General features: G+C 38.0%; 1 pseudogene; it reads left to right on the top strand.

Annotated features, from left to right (window-relative positions):
• Positions 1-17,769: 17,769 nt before the first annotated feature.
• On the top strand, positions 17,770-18,846 carry LOC127691169 (cytochrome P450 2C19-like; annotated as a pseudogene).
• The last annotated feature ends 1,346 nt before the right edge of the window (positions 18,847-20,192 follow it).

Genomic DNA, 20,192 nt, shown 5'->3' with positions numbered 1-20,192 from the left:
GAGGCAGATGTTCACAGCCAACCATTGGACTGAGCACTGGGTTCCCAATGGAGGACTTAAAGAAAGGTTAAAGGAACTGAAGAGGTTTACAACCTCACAGGAAGAACATCAATATCAACTAACCATAACCCCCTGCCCCAGAGATCCAACAGACTAAGCCATCAACCAAAGGGTAGCACATGGCTTTAGCTGCATATGTAGCAGAGGATTATCTTATTAGGTATCAAGGAGAGGGTAGGTCCTTGATCCTGTGAAGGCTCAATAGATGCCCCATTGTGGGGAATCAAGGGCAGGGAGGTAGAAGGGGGGTGAGTGGAGGAACAACCTTATATATGTAGGTGGAGGGAGGATGGAATAGGGGATACCTGAAAGGGGGAAACTGGGTAAGGGGTTAATATTTGAATTATAAATAAAGAATATATCCAATAATAAAAAATGAAAACCTAATACCACTACTCTTCAAACTCTTCCACAAAATAGAAACAAAAGGAACACGAACAAATTCATTCTATAAGCCACAGTTGTTTATACCTAAACCACACAAAGACCAAAGAAAGATAATTTTAGACCAATTTCCCTTATGAATATCGATGCAAAAAATACTCAATAAAATTTATGCAAATTAAACCCAAGAACACATTAAAATGATCATTCACCATAATCAAGTAGGTTTCATCACAGTGATGCAGAGATAGTTCAATATATGGACAACAATCAACATAATCCACTACATAAATAAGTTCAAAGAAAAATACCACATCATTATCTCATTAGATGATCAAAAATCATTTGACAAATTCAACATCCCTTCATGCTAAAAGTTTTGGAAAGATCAGGAATTCAGGATCCATATCCTAAGCATAGTAAAACCAATATAGAGCTAACCAATAGCCCGCATCAAACTAAATGGAGAGAAACTTGAAGCAATCTCACTAAAATAAGGGACTAGACAAGGCTATATACTCTTTCCCTATCTTGAAGTTCTAACCAGAGCAATTAGACAATAGGACATCAATGGGATACAAATTGGAAATGAAGAATTCAAAATATTATGATTTGTAGATGATATGATAGTATATTTAAATGACCACCAAAATTCCACCAGAGAACTCCTACAGCTGATAACTCCAACAAATTGGCTGGATATAAATTTAACACAAACAAATCAGTAACCTTTCTATATTCAAAGGATAAACAGACTGAGAAAGGAATTAGGGAAACAACACCATTCACAATAGTAACAAATATTATAAAACACCTTGGAGTGATTCTAGCCATGCAACTGAAATATCTTCAAGAACTCAAGTCTCTCAAGAAAGAAATTGAAGAAGATTTCAGAAAATGGAATAATCTCCCATGCTCATGGATTGGCAAGATTATTACAGTAAAAATGGCCATCTTGCCAAAAGCAATCTACAGATTCAATGAAATCCCCATCAAAATTCTTCATAGAGTTAGAAAGATAATTTGCAAATTCATTTGGAATGACAAAAATTCCAGGATAGGAAAACTATTCTCAATATTAAAAGAACTTCTGTGTGAATCACCATCCCTGACCTCAAGTGGTACTACAGAGCTATAGGGATGAAAACCTGGATGATACTGGTACAGAGACAGGGAGGTAGATCAGTGGAATAGAACTGAAGAAATAGAAATGAACCGATACACCTATATCCACTTGGTCATTGACAAAGAAGCTAAAACCAGCCAATGGGGGAAAACCATTTTCAACAAATGGTGCTGGTTCAACTTGATGTCAGCATGTAGAAGAATGCAAATTAATCCACTACCTTTTTATTTGAAAATTCTTTACTAGATATTATCTTTATTTACATTTCAAATATTATCCCCTTATATAATTTCCCCTCCAAAAATCCCCTATCCAATCCCCCTCCCCTGCTTCTATGAGTGTGTTCCTCTACACACCTACCAAAACTTGGTTGCCCATCCTGGCATTCCCCTACACTGGGGCCTTCAACCTCCACAGGACCAAGGACCTCTCATCCCATTGATGTCTAACAAGGCCATCCTCTTTTACATCCTTTGCAATTTTATTATCAGGTCTAATTAATTCATTCTTATCCCCTTGTACAAAGTTTAATTCCATGTGCATTAAGGACCTCCACACATAACTAGATACACTGAATCTAATAGAAGTGAAAGTGAAGAAGAGCCTGGAAAACATGGGCACAGGGTGAAAATTTCCTGGACCAAAGGCAAATGGCTTATGCTCTAAGATCAAGAATCAACAAATGGGTCCTCATAAAATTGAAAAGTTTCTGTAAGGCAAAGGGCACTGTGAATAGGACAAAACAATAACCAAAGGACTGAGAAAATATCTTTACCAATCCTACATCCAATAAATGGCTAAAATCCAAATATATAAAGAACTCAAGAAGCATACAATATTAAAAATTCATATAAGGCTTTTTTTTTCTGCCTCCTGGAGCAGAAAAACAACACCAGGTACTATGATATCCCAAGTTTAAGATCTCTGGGGGTGCAAACCGCCAGGGGTCTGCCTGCACCCAGGACCCGGGCAGACAGGCAGTTTGTCTGTGTGCCAGCCTGTTGTGGGACCTGTGCCCTACATGGGGATCAGCACAGGGAGTGACTCCCCACAACTATCTTTGCTGCCTGCTAGAGCAGAAAGGCAGCACCAGGGCATGAGATATCCTGAGTTTAAGATCTCTGGGGGTGCAAACTGCCAGGGTTCTGCCTGCACCCAGCTCCTGTCCAAATAGGTGGTTCGTCAATGTGCCAGCCTGTCATGGGGCCTGTGCCCTATATGGGGATCAGCACAGGGAGTGTCTCCCCACCACCATCTTCTCTGCCTACTGGAGCAGAAAGGCAACACCAGGTACTGAGATAACCTGAGTTTAAGATCTCTGGGTTTGCAAAACATGGGAGGGGGCCTCTGCCTGTGCCCAGGACCTGGGCAGATCGGTGGTTCATCTCTGATCCAACTGGTCATGGGTCCAGTGCTCTACGTGGGGATCAGCACAGGGAGTAACTCCCTGCCACCATCTTCGCTCCCTGATGGAGCAGAAGAGTAGCACCAGGTACTGAGATATCCTAAGTTTAAGATCTCTGGGGGCACAAATTGCTGAGGGTCTGCCTGTGCCCAGGACCTGGGCCGATCAGCTTTTCGTCTGTGTGCAAGCTGGTCATGGGTCCTGTGCCCTACGGGGTCATCAGCATTTGAAGGGACTCTCTGCCGCCATCTTCACTCCATGACAGAGCAGTCAAAAGCACCAGGTTCACTAAGACAACCCAAGTATAACATTACTTGGGGCAAGAAACAGCAGGGCTCCAATGGCACACAAGAGGAGGGCATCATATCAGCAATTTGTACCAGGGGAAACCCAGTCATCCAGTGTTGCAGAAATAACCTTACAGGCTCACAGGAGGTTGAAGCACCAGCCAGTGACAACAAGACCAACTAACACCAGTGAGAACTAGATGGCTAAAGACAAAAGTAGGAATGTTACTAACAGAAATCATGGCAATATGGCAGCATCTGAACCCAATTCTCCAACAACTGGAAGTCCTGGATACCCCAACATACCAGAAAAACAAGACTTGGATTTAAAATCACTGATCATAATGCTGTTAGAGGGACACATAAGGACATAAATAAATCTCTTGAAGAAATTCAGGGAAAAAATGATAAAAAGTTAGAAGCCCTTAAAAGGGCAACACAAAAATCATTTAAATAAATTCAGAAGAATATGGGTCAAAAGATAGAAGCCCAAAAGGAGGAAATGCAAAAACCACTTAAATAAATACAGGAGAACTTTGGTCAATAGGCAGAAGTTATGAAAGAAGAAAAACAAAAATCTCTTAAAGAATTACAGGAGAGCAGCAGCTCATCCAGTGTAAGGGCCACCATCAGTGGAACCAAGGCAACAGGGTCCAGGCAGACCCTGTGCCTTCTACCACTGATCATCGCTGGCCAGCCAGGCTGCAAGCTGCAGTTACAGCACTTTTCACCACACTGAAGCCACATCAGAACTCTGCCTCCCACCAGTCAGTTATGAGAGGCTCTCCACCATCTTGGCTCTCGGAGGCCAGAGAGAACCAACAGCCTGAAGTATGCAGACTTAGCCCAAGGTCAACATCACGGGGGTCTAAGCCCGACAGGCGTTGGCCTGCACCCAGGCCCTGGGCTGTCCAGTGGGCCATCTGTGTGCCAACCTGGCCAGGAGGTTGTCAGCCCGGCAGACTGTCCCAGGACTTGCAGAGGGCGTGCACAGCGCCATCTTGGCTACCTGACAAAACCAGTTAGCAGTCATAGCCCAAGGCGAACATTGCTGGGGCCTAAGCCTGTTAGGCTTTTGCCTGGACTCAGGGCCTGAGCAGCTAGGTTAGCCCTGTGTGCAACAACCTGGTTGGACGATCTGCTGCCTGGCAGAGTGATCAGCACTCAGAAAAGGTCCCCACAACATACACCATCAGAACTCCCAGAAGGAACAAATGGGCATCACCTGGTTCACAGAGACAATCTGGGGCAAGGCATACAAGGACTCCAAGGGCACCCAAAAGGAGGGCAGCACACCAGGAAGCTGCTACAGGGGAAACCCAGCCATCCAGTGTTGCGAAAATAGCCGTACAACCTCACAGGAGGCTCAAACACCAGCCAGAGAAAAGACCAACTAACACCAGAGATAACAAAATGCAAAAGGCAAACTTAGGAATGCTACCAGCAGAAATTTAGGCAATATAGCAGCATCTGAACCGAACTCTCCAACAACAGCAAGTCTTGGATACCCCAACACACCAGAAAAACAAGATTTGGATTTAAAATCACTGGTCATGATGCTGCTGGAAGGAACACAAAAAGGACATAAATGAATCTTTTAAAGAAATACAGGGGAACATGAATAAGCTAGAAATCCATATAATGGAAACACAAAAATCAATTAAAGAAATTTAGGAGAATAAGGCTCAAGAGATAGAAGCCAATAAAGAAGAAACGCAATAAATAAATAAATAAATAAATAAATAAATAAATAAATAAATAAATAAAAACTTAAAGAAATGCAGGAGAACTTGAGTCAACAGGCAGAAGTCATGAAAGAGGAAACACAAAAATCTCTTTTTTTTAAATATTTTTTATTTTCTATATTCTTTGTTTACATTCCTAATGATTTCCCCTTTCCTGGAACCCCCTTCTCATATGTCCCATAAACCTTCTTCTCTCCATGCATTCTCCAATCACCACCTTCCTTTTTCTCTGTCCTTATATTCTCCTCCAATGCTAGGTCAATCCTTTCCAGGATCAGGACACTCTCCATACTTCTTCATGGGAGTCATTTGTTATGCAATTTGTGCTTTGGGTATTCAGAGCTTCTGGGCTAATTAATATCCAATTATCAGATATTGCATTCCATGTGTATTATTTTGTGATTGGGTTACCTCACTTAGGATGATATTTTCCAGATCAAACCATTTGCCTAAAAATTTTGTGAATTCATTGTTTCTAGTTGCTGAGTAGTATTCCATTGCGTAAATATACCACATTTTCTGTATCCATTCCTCCTTTGAGGGGCATCTGGGTTCTTTCCAGCTTCTGGCTATTATAAATAAGGCTGCTATGAACATAATAGAGCATGTGTCTTTATTGCATGCCGGGGAATCCTTTGGGTATATGCCCAAGAGAGGTATAGCAGGGTCCTCTGGAAGTGTCATGTCCAGTTTTCTGAGGAACTGCCAGATTTATTTCCAAAGTGGTTGTACCATCTTACAGCCCCACCAGCAGTGGAGGCATGTTCCTCTTTCTCCACATCCTCTCCAACACCTGCTGTCTCCTTAGTTTTTGAACTTAGCCATTCTGACTGGTGTGAGGTGAAATCTCAGGGTTGTTTTGATTTGCATTTCCCTAATGACTAATGATGTTCAGCACTTCTTAAGGTGCCTCTCAGCTATCCGAATTTCTTCAGGTGAAAATTCTTTGTTTAGATCTGTACCCCATTTTTTAATAGGGTTATTTGGTTCCCTGGGTCTAACTTCTTGAGTTCTTTGTATATATTGGATATTAGCCCTCTATCAGATGTAGATGATCAGATTGGTGAATATCCATTCCCAATTTGATGGTTGCTGTTTTGTCCTTTTAACAGTGTCCTTTGCCTTACAGAAACCTTGCAATTTTATGAGGTCCCATTTGTCAATTCTTGATCTTAGAGCATAAGCTATTGGTGATCTGTTCAGGAACTTTTCCCCTGTGCCCATGTCCTCAAGGGTCTTCCCCAGTTTCTTTTCTATTAGTTTCAGTGTGTCTGGTTTTCCATGGAGGTCCTTGATCCACTTGGAGTGAAGTTTAGTACATGTAGATAAGAATGGATCCATTCGAATTCTTCTGCATGCTGACCTCCAATTGAACCAGAACCATCTGTTGAAAAGGCTATCTTTTTTCCACTGGATGTTTTTGGCTCCTTTGTCGAAGATCAAGTGACCATAGGTGTGTGGATTCATTTCTGGATCTTCAATTCTATTCCATTGGTCCACTTGTCTGTCACTGTGCCAATACCATGCAGTTTTTAACACTATTGCTCTGTAGTATTGCTTGAAGTCAGGGATACTGATTTGCCCAAAATTTCTTTTGTTGTTAAGAATAGTTTTAGCTATCCTGGGTTTTTTGTTATTCCAGATGAATTTGAGAATTGCTTTTTCTAACTCTGTGAAGAATAGAGTTGGGATTTTGATGGGGATTGCATTGAGTCTGTAGATCACTTTTGTCAAGATGGCCATTTTAACTATATTAATCCTGCCAATCCATGAGCATGGCAGATTTTTTCCATTTTCTGAGGTCTTCTTCGATTTCCTTCTTCGGAGACCTGAAGTTCTTGTCGTATAGATCATTCACTTGTTTGGTTAGAGTCACACCAAGACACTTTATATTGTTTGTGGCTATTGTGAAAGGTGTCATTTCCCTAACTTCTTTCTCAGCCTGATTATCCTTTGAGTATAGGAAGGCAGCTGATTTGCTTGAGTTGATTTTATAACCAGCCACTTTGCTGAAGTTGTTTATCAGCTGTAGGAGTTCTCTGGTGGAGGTTTTCAGGTCACTTAAGTAGACTATCATGTCATCTGCAAATAGTGATAATTTGACTTCTTCCTTTCCAATTTGTATCCCCAAAAATCTCTTAAAGAATTAAAGGAAAACACAAACAAACAAATGAAGGAACTGAGCAAAACCATCCTGGATCTAAAACCAGAAGTAGAAACAAGTAAGAAATCACAAAGGGAGACAACTTTGGAGATAGAAAACCTTGGGAAGAAATCAGGGGTCATAGATGCAAATATCAACAACAGAATACAAGAGATAGAGGAAAGAATCTCAAATGCCGAAGATACCATAGAAACCATTGACTCAACAGTCAAAGAAAATGCAAAATGCAAAAAGCTTGTATCACAGAACTTCCAGGAAATCCAGTACACAATGAGAAGGCCAAACCTAAAGATTATAGGTATAGATGAGAGTGAAAATTTACAACCGAAAGGGCAAGCAAATATCTTCAACAAAATTATGGAAGAAAACTTCCCTAACCTGAAGAGAGAGATGCCCATGAATATACACGAAGTCTACAGAACTCCAAACAGACTGGACCAGAACAGAAATACTTCCTGTCACATAATAATCAAAACCCCAAATGTACTAAACAAAGAAAGAATATTAAAGTCAGTAAGAGAAAAAGGTCAAGTAACATATAAAGAAGACCTATTAGAATCACACCAGACTTCTCTCCAGAGACCATGAAAGCTAGAAGATCCTGGGCAGATCTCATGCAGGCTCTAAGAGAATACAAATGTCAGCCAAAATTACTATACCCAGCAAAACTCTCAATCACCATAGATGGAGAAACCAAGATATTTCATGACAAAACCAAATTTACACAATATCTTTCCACAAACACAGCCCTACAAAGAATAATAGGAGGAAAACTCCAATACGAGGAGGGAAACTACACCCTGGAAAAAGCAAGATAGTAACCTTCTTTCATCAAATCCAAAAGAAGATAACCACTCAAATATAAAAATAACATCAAAAATGACAGGAAGTAATAATCACTATTCCTTAATATCTCTTAACATCAATGGACTCAATTCTCCAATAAAAAGACATAGACTAACAGAGTGGTTAAGGAAACAGAACCCTACATTTTGCTGCATACAGGAAACACATCTCAGTGTCAAAGACAAAAACTATCTTAGGGTAAAAGGCTGGGAGAAAATTTTACAAGCCAATGGTCTTAGGAAACAGCTGGAGTAGCCATTCTAATATCAGATAGAATTGACTTTCAACCCAAAGTCATCAAAAGAGACACAGAAGGACACTTCTTTCTGGTCAAAGGAAAAATCAACGAAGAACTCTCAATTCTGAACATCTATGTGCCAAATGCAAGGGCACCCTCATTTGTAAAAGAAACTTTACTAAAGCTCAAAGCACACACTACACCTAACACAATAATTGTGGGTGATTTCAACATCCCACTATCCTCAATAGACCGATCAGGAAAACAAAAACTAAACCTGGACTAATTGAAGCTTTGGACCAATTGGATTTGACTGATATTTATAGAACATTTCACCCTAAAGCAAAAGAATATACCTTTTTCTCATCACCTCATGGTACCTTCTCCAAAATCGACCATATAATTGGCCACAAGACAGACCTCAACAAATATAAGAAGATCGAACTAATCCCATGCCTCCTATCAGATCACAATGGAGTAAGAGTAGTCTTCAATAGCAACAAAAACAACAGAAAGCCCACATACACATGGAGGCTGAACAATACTCTACTCAATGACACCTTGGCCAAAGAAGAAATAAAGAAAGAAATCAGAGACTTTTTAGAATTTAATGAAAATTAAGGCACAGCATACCCAAATCTTTGGGACACAATGAAACCAGTCCTAAGAGGAAAACTTATAACCCTGAGTGCCTCCAAAAGGAATTCGAGAGAGCATACACTAGAAGATTAATGGAACAACTGAAAGCCCTGGAACAAAAAGAAGCTAATTCACCCAGGAGGAGGAGAAGATAGGAAATCATCAAACTCTGGGCTGAAATCAATCAAGTGGAAACAAAGAGAACCATACAAAGAATCAATGAATCTAGGAGCTGGTTCTTTGAGAAAATCAACAAGATTGATAAACCCTTAGCCAGACTGACCAAAGGGCATAGAGAAAGTATCCAAATTAAGAAAATTAGAAATAAAAAGGGGATTTAACAACAGAAACAGAGGAAATTAAAAAAATCATCAGATCCTACTACAAAAGCCTATACTCAATACAACTGGAGAATCTGGAGGAAATGGACAATTTCCTAGACAGATACTAAATACCAAAATTAAATCAGGACCAAATAGATCATCTATAAAGTCCCATAACCCCTAAAGAAATAGAAGGGGTTATAGAAAGTCTTCCAACCAAAAAAATTACAGGACCAGATGGTTTCAGTGCAGAATTCTATCAGACCTTCAAAGAAGACCTAACACCAATGCTCTTCAAACTATTCCACAAAATAGAAATGGAAAGAACACTACCCAACTCCTTCTACAAAGCCACAATTATGCTGATACCAAAACCACACAAAGATCCAACAAAGAAAGAGAACTTCAGACCAATTTCCCTTATGAACATTGATGCAAAAATACTCAAAAAAAAAAAAATTCTTGCCAACTGAATCCAAGAATACATAAAAATGATCATCCACTATGATCAAGTAAGCTTCATCCCAGGGATGCAGGGATGGTTCAACATACGGAAATCCATCCATGTAATCCAGTATATAAACAAACTCAAAGAAAAAAAAAACACATGGTCCTTTCATTGGATGCTGAAAAAGCATGTGACAACATTCAGCATATGATATGATAGCCTATCTAAATGACTCAAAAAAATGCACTAAAGAACTCCTACAGCTGATAAACAACTTTAGCAAAGTGTCAGGTTATAAAATCAACTTTCTTGCTTAAAGTCTTGGAAAGAACAGGAATTCAAGGCCCATATGTAAACATAGCAAAAACAATATACAGCAAACCGGTAGCCAAAATCAAACTAAATGGAGAGAAACTTGAAGCAATCCCAATAAAATCAGGGATTAGACAGGGCTGCCCACTCTCTCCTTACCGTTTCAATATTTTTTTTTTTTTTGTATCTAGTGAGGTTGGCTTGCTCTTGTGTTTCCAAATTGTTGAATTATAATACTAACTCATTTATTTGTGCTCTTTCTGATTTTTTTATTCGATATAATTTATTTACATTTCAAATGATTTCCCCTTTTCTAGCCCCCCCACTCCCCGAAAGTCCTGTAAGCCCCCTTCTCTTCCCCTGTCCTCCCTCCCACCCCTTCCCACTTCCCCGTTCTGGTTTTGCCGAATACTGTTTCACTGAGTCTTTCCAGAACCAGGGGCCACTCCTCCTTTCTTCTTGTATCTCATTTGATGTGTGGATTATGTTTTGGGTATTCCAGTTTTCTAGGTTAATAACCACTTATTAGTGAGTGCATACCATGATTCACCTTTTGAGTCTGGGTTACCTCACTTAGTATGATGTTCTCTAGCTCCATCCATTTGCCTAAGAATTTCATGAATTCATTGTTTCTAATGGCTGAATAGTACTCCATTGTGTAGATATACCACATTTTTTGCATCCACTCTTCTGTTGAGAGATACCTGGGTTCTTTCCAGCATCTGGCAATTATAAATAGGGCTGCTATGAACATAGTAGAGCATGTATCCTTATTACATGGTGGGGAATCCTCTGGGTATATGCCCAGGAGTGGTATAGCAGGATCTTCTGGAAGTGAGGTGCCCAGTTTTCTGAGGAACCGCCAGACTGATTTCCAGAGTGGTTGTACCAATTTGCAACCCCACCAGCAGTGGAGGAGTGTTCCTCTTTCTCCACATGCTCTCCAACACCTGCTGTCTCCTGAATTTTTAATCTTAGCCATTCTGACTGGTGTAAGATGAAATCTTAGGGTTGTTTTGATTTGCATTTCCCTAATGACTAATGAAGTTGAGCATTTTTTAAGATGCTTCTCCGCCATCCGAAGTTCTTCAGGTGAGAATTCTTTGTTTAACTCTGTACCCCATTTTTAATAGGGTTGTTCGGTTTTCTGGAGTCTAACTTCTTGAGTTCTTTATATATATTGGATATTAGCCCTCTATCTGATGTAGGATTGGTGAAGATCTTTTCCCAATTTGTTGGTTGCCGATTTGTCCTCTTGATGGTGTCCTTTGCCTTACAGAAACTTTGTAATTTTATGAGGTCCCATTTGTCAATTCTTGCTCTTAGAGCATACACTATTGGTGTTCTGTTCAGAAACTTTCTCCCTGTACCGATGTCCTCAAGGGTCTTCCCCAGTTTCTTTTCTATTAGCTTCAGAGTGTCTGGCTTTATGTGGAGGTCCTTGATCCATTTGGATTTGAGCTTAGTACAAGGAGACAAGGATGGATCAATTCACATTCTTCTGCATGCTGCCCTCCAGTTGAACCAGCACCATTTGTTGAAAAGGCTATCTTTTTTCCATTGGATGTTTTCAGCCTCTTTGTCGAGGATCAAGTGGCCATAGGTGTGTGGGTTCATTTCTGGATCTTCAATCCTGTTCCATTGATCCTCCTGCCTGTCACTGTACCAATACCATGCAGTTTTTAACACTATTGCTCTGTAGTATTGCTTGAGGTCAGGGATACTGATTCCCCCAGATTTTCTTTTGTTGCTGAGAATAGTTTTAGCTATCCTGGGTTTTTTGTTTTTCCAGATGAATTTGATAATTGCTCTTTCTAACTCTGTGAAGAATTGAGTTGGGATTTTGATGGGTATTGCATTGAATCTGTATATTGCTTTTGGCAAAATGGCCATTTTAACTATATTGATTCTACCGATCCATGAGCATGGGAGGTTTTCCCATTTTTTGAGGTCTTCTTCCATTTCCTTCTTCAGAGTCTTGAAGTTCTTGTCATACAGATCTTTCACATGTTTGGTAAGAGTCACCCCAAGATACTTTATATTGTTTGTGGCTATTGTGAAGGGGGTCATTTCCCTAATTTCTTTCTCAGCCTGCTTATCCTTTGAGTATAGGAAGGCCACTGATTTGCTTGTGTTGATTTTATAACCTGCCCCTTTGCTGAAGTTGTTTATCAGCTGTAGGAGCTCTCTAGTGGAGTTTTTTGGGTCACTTAGGTAGACTATCATGTCGTCTGCAAATAATGAAAGTTTGACTTCTTCCTTTCCAATTTGTATCCCTTTGACCTCCTTATGTTGTCGAATTGCCCGAGCTAGTACCTCAAGTACAATATTGAAAAGATAAGGAGAAAGGGGGCAGCCTTGTCTGGTCCCTGATTTCAGTGGGATTGCTTCAAGTTTCTCTCCATTTAGTTGGATGCTGGCTACCGGTTTGCTGTATATTGCTTTTACTATGTTTAGGTATGGGCCTTGAATTCCTGTTCTCTCCAAGACATTAAGCATGAAAGGATGCTGAATTTTGTCAAATGCTTTTTCAGCATCCAATGAAATGACCATGTGGTTTTGTTCTTTGAGTTTGTTTATGTAGTGGATTGCATTGATGGATTTCCGTATATTGAACCAACCCTGCATTCCCGGGATAAAGCCTACTTGATCATGGTGGATGATCGTTTTGATGTGTTCTTGGATTCGGTTGGCAAGAATTTTATTGAGTATTTTTGCATCGATGTTCATAAGGGAAATTGGTCTGAAGTTCTCTTTCTTTGTTGGATCTTTGTGTGGCTTTGGTATCAGCGTAATTGTGGCTTCGTAGAAGGAATTGGTCTTCTCATTGTATCCTGGATTTCCTGGATGTTCTGGGATACAAGCTTTTTGCATTTTGCATTTTCTTTTACAGTTGAGTCAATGGTTTCTATAGTATCTTCGGCATCTGAGATTCTTTCTTCCATCTCTTGTATTCTGTTGTTTATATTTGCATCTATGGCCCCTGATTTTTTCTCAAGGTTTTCTATCTCAAAGTTGTCTCCCTTTGTGATTTCTTAGTTGTTTCTACTTCTGTTTTTAGGTCCAGGATGGTTTTGCTCATTTCCATCATTTGTTTATCTGTGTTTTCCTGTAATTCTTTAAGAGATTTTTGTGTTTCCTCTTTCATGACTTCTGCCTGTTGACTCAAGTTCTCCTGCATTTCCAATACAAGGAGGGAAACTACACACTGGAAAAAGCAAGATAGTTACCTTCCTTCATCAAACCCAAAAGAAGATAACCACTCAAATATAAAAAGAACATCAAAAATGACAGGAAGTAATAATCAATATTCCCTAATATCTCTTAACATCAATGGTCTCAATTCCCCAATAAAAAGGCATAGACTAACAGAACTCCAAACAGTCTGGACCTGAGCAGAAATACCTCCCGTCACATAATAATCAAAACCCCAAATGCTCTAAACAAAGAAAGAATATTAAAGGCAGTAAGAGAGAAAGGCCAAGTAACATATAAAGGAAGACCTATCAGAATCACACCAGACTTCTCACCAGAGACCATGAAAGCTAGAAGATCCTGGGCAGATCTCATGCAGACTCTAAGAGAACACAAATGTCAGCCAAGACTACTATACCCAGTAAAACTCTCATTCACCATAGATGGAGAAACCAAGATATTCCATGACAAAACCAAATTCACACAATATCTTTCCACAAACCCAGCTCTGCAAAGAATAATAGGAGGAAAACCCTGAACACATCTTAACATGTGCTTGCATACCCTAGCCTGATGGGATGTCACTGGCGATAGAATAGTTGAATCCTGTCATATATGAAGACTCTCCAAAGCACTTTTACATGGTTCTTGATTGTAAGTAGGTTATTTTTAACTCAGATCTCTTGAAATACATTAAACCAATCAAAGAGAAACATTCAAAGGTAGTACAAATGTACACACACACACACACACACACACACAAAACACTTTCATACAATCTGAAAACAATACTGAGCAGGCTTTGTTGTATTGCTTTTCTTGCTGACTGTTTATGCTATGCTTAGAGTGAAACATGGCCAGATATAAGCCAGGAACACCAGTGGCTGAATCTACACTTACTCTCATGTCACTACTTCAGGTTTATTCCTTGAACATTTACAAACCCGTCCTAATAGAGTAGTGGTGACTCTGAAAGTTGCTCTTAAGACTTGTAAATTACATTGCTCTTGATTTCCTCCTCTGACTCTGTATGACTCATTGGCATGTCATAGAGGAATGTGGAAGAACGAGTATTTTTTCCATTAGCTGCTCACAAATAATGGGAATCAAGTAGCACTGTATTCTGCATCACTCTGAAAGATGCTAATAATCAAACTAATTGAGCAAACTTGAGAAATGATTCTTTATTTTCCTACATTGTTCCATATTTTTTTAAAGTTTTTATACAATTTCCTGCTTTATCAAATATTTCCCCTTGTATATCTCTGTCTGAAACCTGACCATATTGATCCCTGACAAATCAGTAGGGATTAATATTTTTGCATTCCGATTCTCAATAACATGTGTTTATATTAATATCTCTTAAACTTCCAATATATCTTATTTTTGATGGGGCTATAGCTCTTTTCTTGATGGTAACGTCTCAAGTGGCAATACTATTTTTCTCTATCTAGATATATTAAATGCTCAGTTATATTTGTAATCATGACTGAGCACATAAATTATCAATAAGGCAATATGAGAAGTATCATGTTAACAGGTGCTAGTTCCCTCACTGTCACTGTAAAGTATTCTTGCTTGAAACAATTTGTGCTGATTATACAAAGAGGGATGGTTATAAGTCTTGAATATAATTACCATGTTAAATCTGCAAAGATGCCAGTGAACATTTTTGAGATCTACATTTGCTATAGTCCCATGTATAAAGGTAAAGAAAACACTGGGGTTATACAAGAAATCTAATTATATCTTTGTGATACATTGATATTCTTGCTAAGAAGGTAATTGTGCATTTGTTTTAATTATTATTTCTATAGCATACAGATATGAATATGTCATAGTTTTTACAAGTCTATAAAAGTAATGAAGAATTAACAATGGGCTATAAGTTTTTATGGCAAGGGAAGAAAGTGGAAAAAAGAAAAGCTATGGTTTTAAATGCCCTTGAATCTATTATCAAAAAACACCGTGTCAAATTTTCTTAGTCTATTACTGGGTATAAAAATGAATGAATGACTGAAATTCACTGAAGCTCAGCCAAGTCTTGCAAAGGACTCACAAAACATAAAAATAATGAACTGTTACATCTCTCTTTAGAAAACTAAAAGAGAGAAAAACTGTCTTTTATAACATTACAAACTAATGTTTTGAGGTCAGTTGATCACTCTAAGAATGATATTGCCACATTATATAAATGTGAGGATAGAATAAAAACTACTAGAGATGAAAAGACACCATTTCTTCTCATAAAAATACCATAGACGACTTAATATCCCCCACCCATTTCAGATTAGAACGCAGCAAATTACCTGCAAATTATGTGGTAAATTTTACCACATAAATTTAACTACTGATATTTTAAATCACCAGAAACACTAACAGTAAGAATTAAATTAATTTCCATGCTTAGTTTCAAATTCCTTAATTTTGTTAAAAGATCTGTGTTGATATTTCTGGTGAAATATTAACTGAGGTGTACCCAAAACAAACGTCACAGATAAAATGTTATATAGCCAAGTGTCTTAGCTTGATCAATTATATTACATGAGTATGAAGTGAAATAAATAGGCTCTAATAAGTCTTTCCCAACTCCCAAAGAGTTGAGGAAAGAAAGCAGAAATATTGATCTTGTTATTGCCTGTGAGCCTCAATACTGTATGTATTTTGAGTCTTTACAACAGAGTAAAATTTATTGAATTGCAAAATATATTTAAAATTTTCAAAACTTGTAAACAAAATAACACAAGAAAATACAGGCTGTCATTGACAGTGATCAGGAAGGAAGCCAGGAGCTCTCATGCATATTTCTTCTAAATTTCCTTTCAAATATGCATAAGCTCACATGACATTTTGGTAAATGGATTTTCCCAAGAAGATGCCATGAATTTCAGGAAATGTATGATTTGGCAATTACTAAAGAAATTATTCATTCCCCTGTATAAAAAAATAAGTAGTTGCATTAAATACTTGTAAACTGTCAGAATGTGACGTATGACTGCCTCCAGCAACAGCAGTGTATGTGCTCAGCTCATTCAACTTAATAATACATTTTCAATAACACATAAATTAGGCCATAAATTTGTGTTGAAACCTAGAAATAACTGTCTCATACTATACACTCCTCCCTCTCTATCTCTATCTCTCTAGCTAATTTCTCTTAGTATATCTTCATCATTCTCCTTTACAATGATTAGTAATTCTCTCTTCAGTTTATCATATATTGTAAAAAGGAAAACAGAAGAAGAACCAAGCAGCATAGTGATCCAAGCAAAATAAATAGTTTCCCCAGACAGGATAATAATATTTATGAGCAGTAATGCTTAAGATCGCATATTGCTTTTGTTATTTATAATGCTTTTATATCTCTTGTCTCATATTATCTTCATAAAATTCTCTGAGGATCAATGATTTTGTTTGAATATCCACCTATCATGTCCCTAGAAGACATATGACTGATCAATCCACATATGAAGTAGCAGTGAGAGAAATATTTACAGACTAGTTATATTGACTTCAGTTCCATATTCTTTCCATAGAACAAATGACTGAATAATCTTGCTACATAATCAAGCCAGATTCATGGCTTTTCTTACTAGTGCTTTGAATTTCCTCCTGCTTTGTGCAAATGTTTAAGTACTAAGAAGCCCATTTCTGACTTAGACTCAAAAATGAGAGCATGATTTTCATGTTCCTGGGCTGAACTGGACCTTATGGTGAATACAGAGATGCTGGTAAAGTAGAAAGCACTAGAAAATCAGCATTGAGATGAAAATAAAAAAGACAATAGAGTAAGCTCTGTAAACAAACATCCTTTTGCTTTTATCAGTGGGAGAAGACATAAGAAAATATGCTCAGATCTTGAATTACACAAATATGCATTTTCATTTTTTCTTATTTTTCAGATCATAATATAATCATATGGTTTCTCTTATTTGTTCCTCTTTCCCATATATGCCTCTTTGCTTGATTTCAAATATATGCCAATTTTGTTCATAAAATATTTTTTGCATATATATATATATATATATATATATATATATATGACTGACCATTTGTTATTACAAGTCATCATGTCATCTTCCTTGAAGAAGACTTTCTCCCACTCTCAGTACTCTAAACCTGCCTGTAGTTTTTGTGTACAGTTTACATCTCATAGGCTATCACATATGTAATTTATCATGCATAATTATATAGTTCTTATGCTCTTCATGTTTAGATAGTCATGAGAGTAGGTTATGACATTAGTCGGACGTACAATCTCACAACAAACTCTCTGTTTCCTCTTCCAGAGTGTGCCCTCAGCCTTAGATACTCAAATGGTTCATAGTCATATTCACTGAACTCTTCAACTCTATTTTTGTTTTTGTTTTTTTTTTTGTAATGGTTCCCATCTGTTGCATAGAGAAGTTTTCTTAATGAAGGGTGAGGACTATTCTTAATTTGTGGATATAAGGATGCATAATGAGCATTGCTGAGATTTTTCTAAGCATGATATAAACTATAAACATTTATAATGGTATAGAAAATATAGAAATGCTTGGTATGATTTGGAAAGAATCCTGATATAGGCAGTACTTTACGCTTCAAAAATTTCTTAATGGAACCATGCTTTGGGATGTGGAAGAGGAGCATTGACGACAGAATTCGAGGGGAGGCTTCCTGTCTTACAGATGAGTTGAGGAAAACCAACTCTCATGGATGTACCCTGTAATTCTACCTTCATTCTGTGCTGTTTCCTTGCAGTGTCCTCTGCTTCATTGTTTTCCAGTATGGAGTTGATTATAAAGATCAGGAATTTCTTAAATTCATGGTCATCTTAAATGAAAATGTAGAGATTCTTACTTCCCTTTGGATTCAGATTTATAATAATGTCCTGCTGTCATTAATTATCTACCAGAAAGACACAAAAAAATTCCTTGAAAACTTTGCTTTTGATAAACATTACTTTTGGAAGAAGTAATAGAACATCAAGAGTCACTGAATATTAACAATTCTCACTAATTTATTGATTGTTTCCTGATTCAAATGGAGCAGGAAAAGCATAACCCAAAGACAGAGTTTACTTGTGAGAATTTCATAGCACGTGGTCTGTTTGCTTCTGGGACAGAGACAAGCACAACACTGAGGTGATCTCTGCTGCTCTTACTCAGAGATTCATATGTCACAGCCAAAGTCCAGCAAGAGATTGACCATGTGATTGTTAGACATAGGAGCCCCTGCATTCAAAACAGGAATCATATGCCCTATACTAATGCTGTATTTCATGAGATCCAGAGATACATTGACCTCTTTCCCCATTCAGTGACCTGTGACATGAAATTCAGAAACTGTCTCATTCCCAAGGGTACCACTGTCATAACATCACTGACTTTCATGCTAGATGATGACAAAGAATTTCCCAACCCAGAGAGGTTTGATCCTAGTCACTTTCTAGATGGGAGTGGCAAGTTTAAGAAAAGTGACTGCTTTTTCCCTTTCTCAACAGGAAAATAGATTTGTAGTAGAGGGTATGACTCACACAGAATTATTTTTATTCCTGACTATTCCTGACTACCATTTTACAGAATTTTAACTGAAATCACTAGTTTATCTGAAAGACCTTGAAACCACTGCAGTTCCTAATAGACTGGTTTCTGTGCCACCCATGTTCCAGAGATGCTTTATTCCTGTCTAAATGTATTTCCCTTAAAGCCCTGTCCTTAAGGACATAATTAACTCATTAGGCATGTCACTCTGACCCCACCACCTGATTTCTGGGACACATACTCACACACACACACACACACACACACACATAGACATACATGTACACATACATACACAATACATATATATATATATATATTTCCATAAGGCCAGCAGTAAGTTAAAATAATGTCCCAAGATAGTTTTTGTTTTCTTCATCATAATACATACAAAGAAATCATGACATCGCTGACTTTCTATCCCTTAAAGTTATAGGAAATGCCTGTCTTCTATTGGAGGCAATTTTTAGGATCACAATTCTGAAATTCTCTATGCTGTCAATGATTTATTGACTTCAGCATTGTTAGTTCTCACCTAATGGTGAATTATTAATGTATTATTATTGTAAAACTGAGAAATATGACAGTTTTAAAGCCCTGTATGGTTTAAATAATAATAGTATTATAATTCTGAATTAAAAACTATCTCGGAAGAGTACTGAGAATGTGTTTGCATTTATTTGTAAAGGAAATATTTGAAACTATGTAATATATGAGATTCATTATATAGGACACAGTCAAGATAATCAGCATTGGCACTGGAATTTGACAGATGTAGGTCTTAGCCACATAACAGTCAAAACCTATATGTTCTAAAAAGTGAGTTCAGTTTGTAACCTGACACAGTGATGAACTCTGTTGTAATATTTACATCCAGTTTGACTTATATGCTAAGTATGTATTATGGCTAATAAAGATCCAGTTTTGCTAGTACTTCCATCCTTCTGAGACACTATCACTGGATATCCTTTCATTCCATCTTCCAGTTCAAAGATCTAAAGACATCATTTGGAGAAAGGATAAAGCATAAGAAATGGGTCTTATCCTGTGTCTTATCCTGTGTCTGTTCCCAGTGGCTTGGCAGGAACTATGCTTAAATCCCAGCAGACACTGGTGGCCTGCTGATACTGTCCACCTTGCCCCATGCCTAGGTTTCATATTTATTAGGCTCCAATCTATCTCCTCTTTCCTTGTTTTTATTTTAGCCTGCCCTGGGAGTTAGAAGCTTTCCTGTTGTGATCATTTCCAGTATTCTGTCGTTTTTGGATCTTCTTAAACTCACAACTTTTTAAATCATCTCTTTCCTAAACCATCTTCAAGGGTCTCTTTTCAATGTACCATCTGTTTTCCTACTGGGACACTGATCAAGCAATTATTGTTATGATCATCATTATAATTATTAAAGGGTCTCAGTGAATTCCATGCCAAATGTGGTTATGAAAGGCATTCAGAGTAAGTGCCTTGAGACTATGTGAGCCATCAGTTGGCACAAACA

The sequence above is a fragment of the Apodemus sylvaticus genome, chromosome 8, assembly GCF_947179515.1.
Source record: "Apodemus sylvaticus chromosome 8, mApoSyl1.1, whole genome shotgun sequence".
NCBI lineage: Eukaryota > Metazoa > Chordata > Mammalia > Rodentia > Muridae > Apodemus > Apodemus sylvaticus.
Note: the sequence above shows the minus strand (reverse complement) of the source record. Positions and strands in the feature narration are given on the sequence as shown.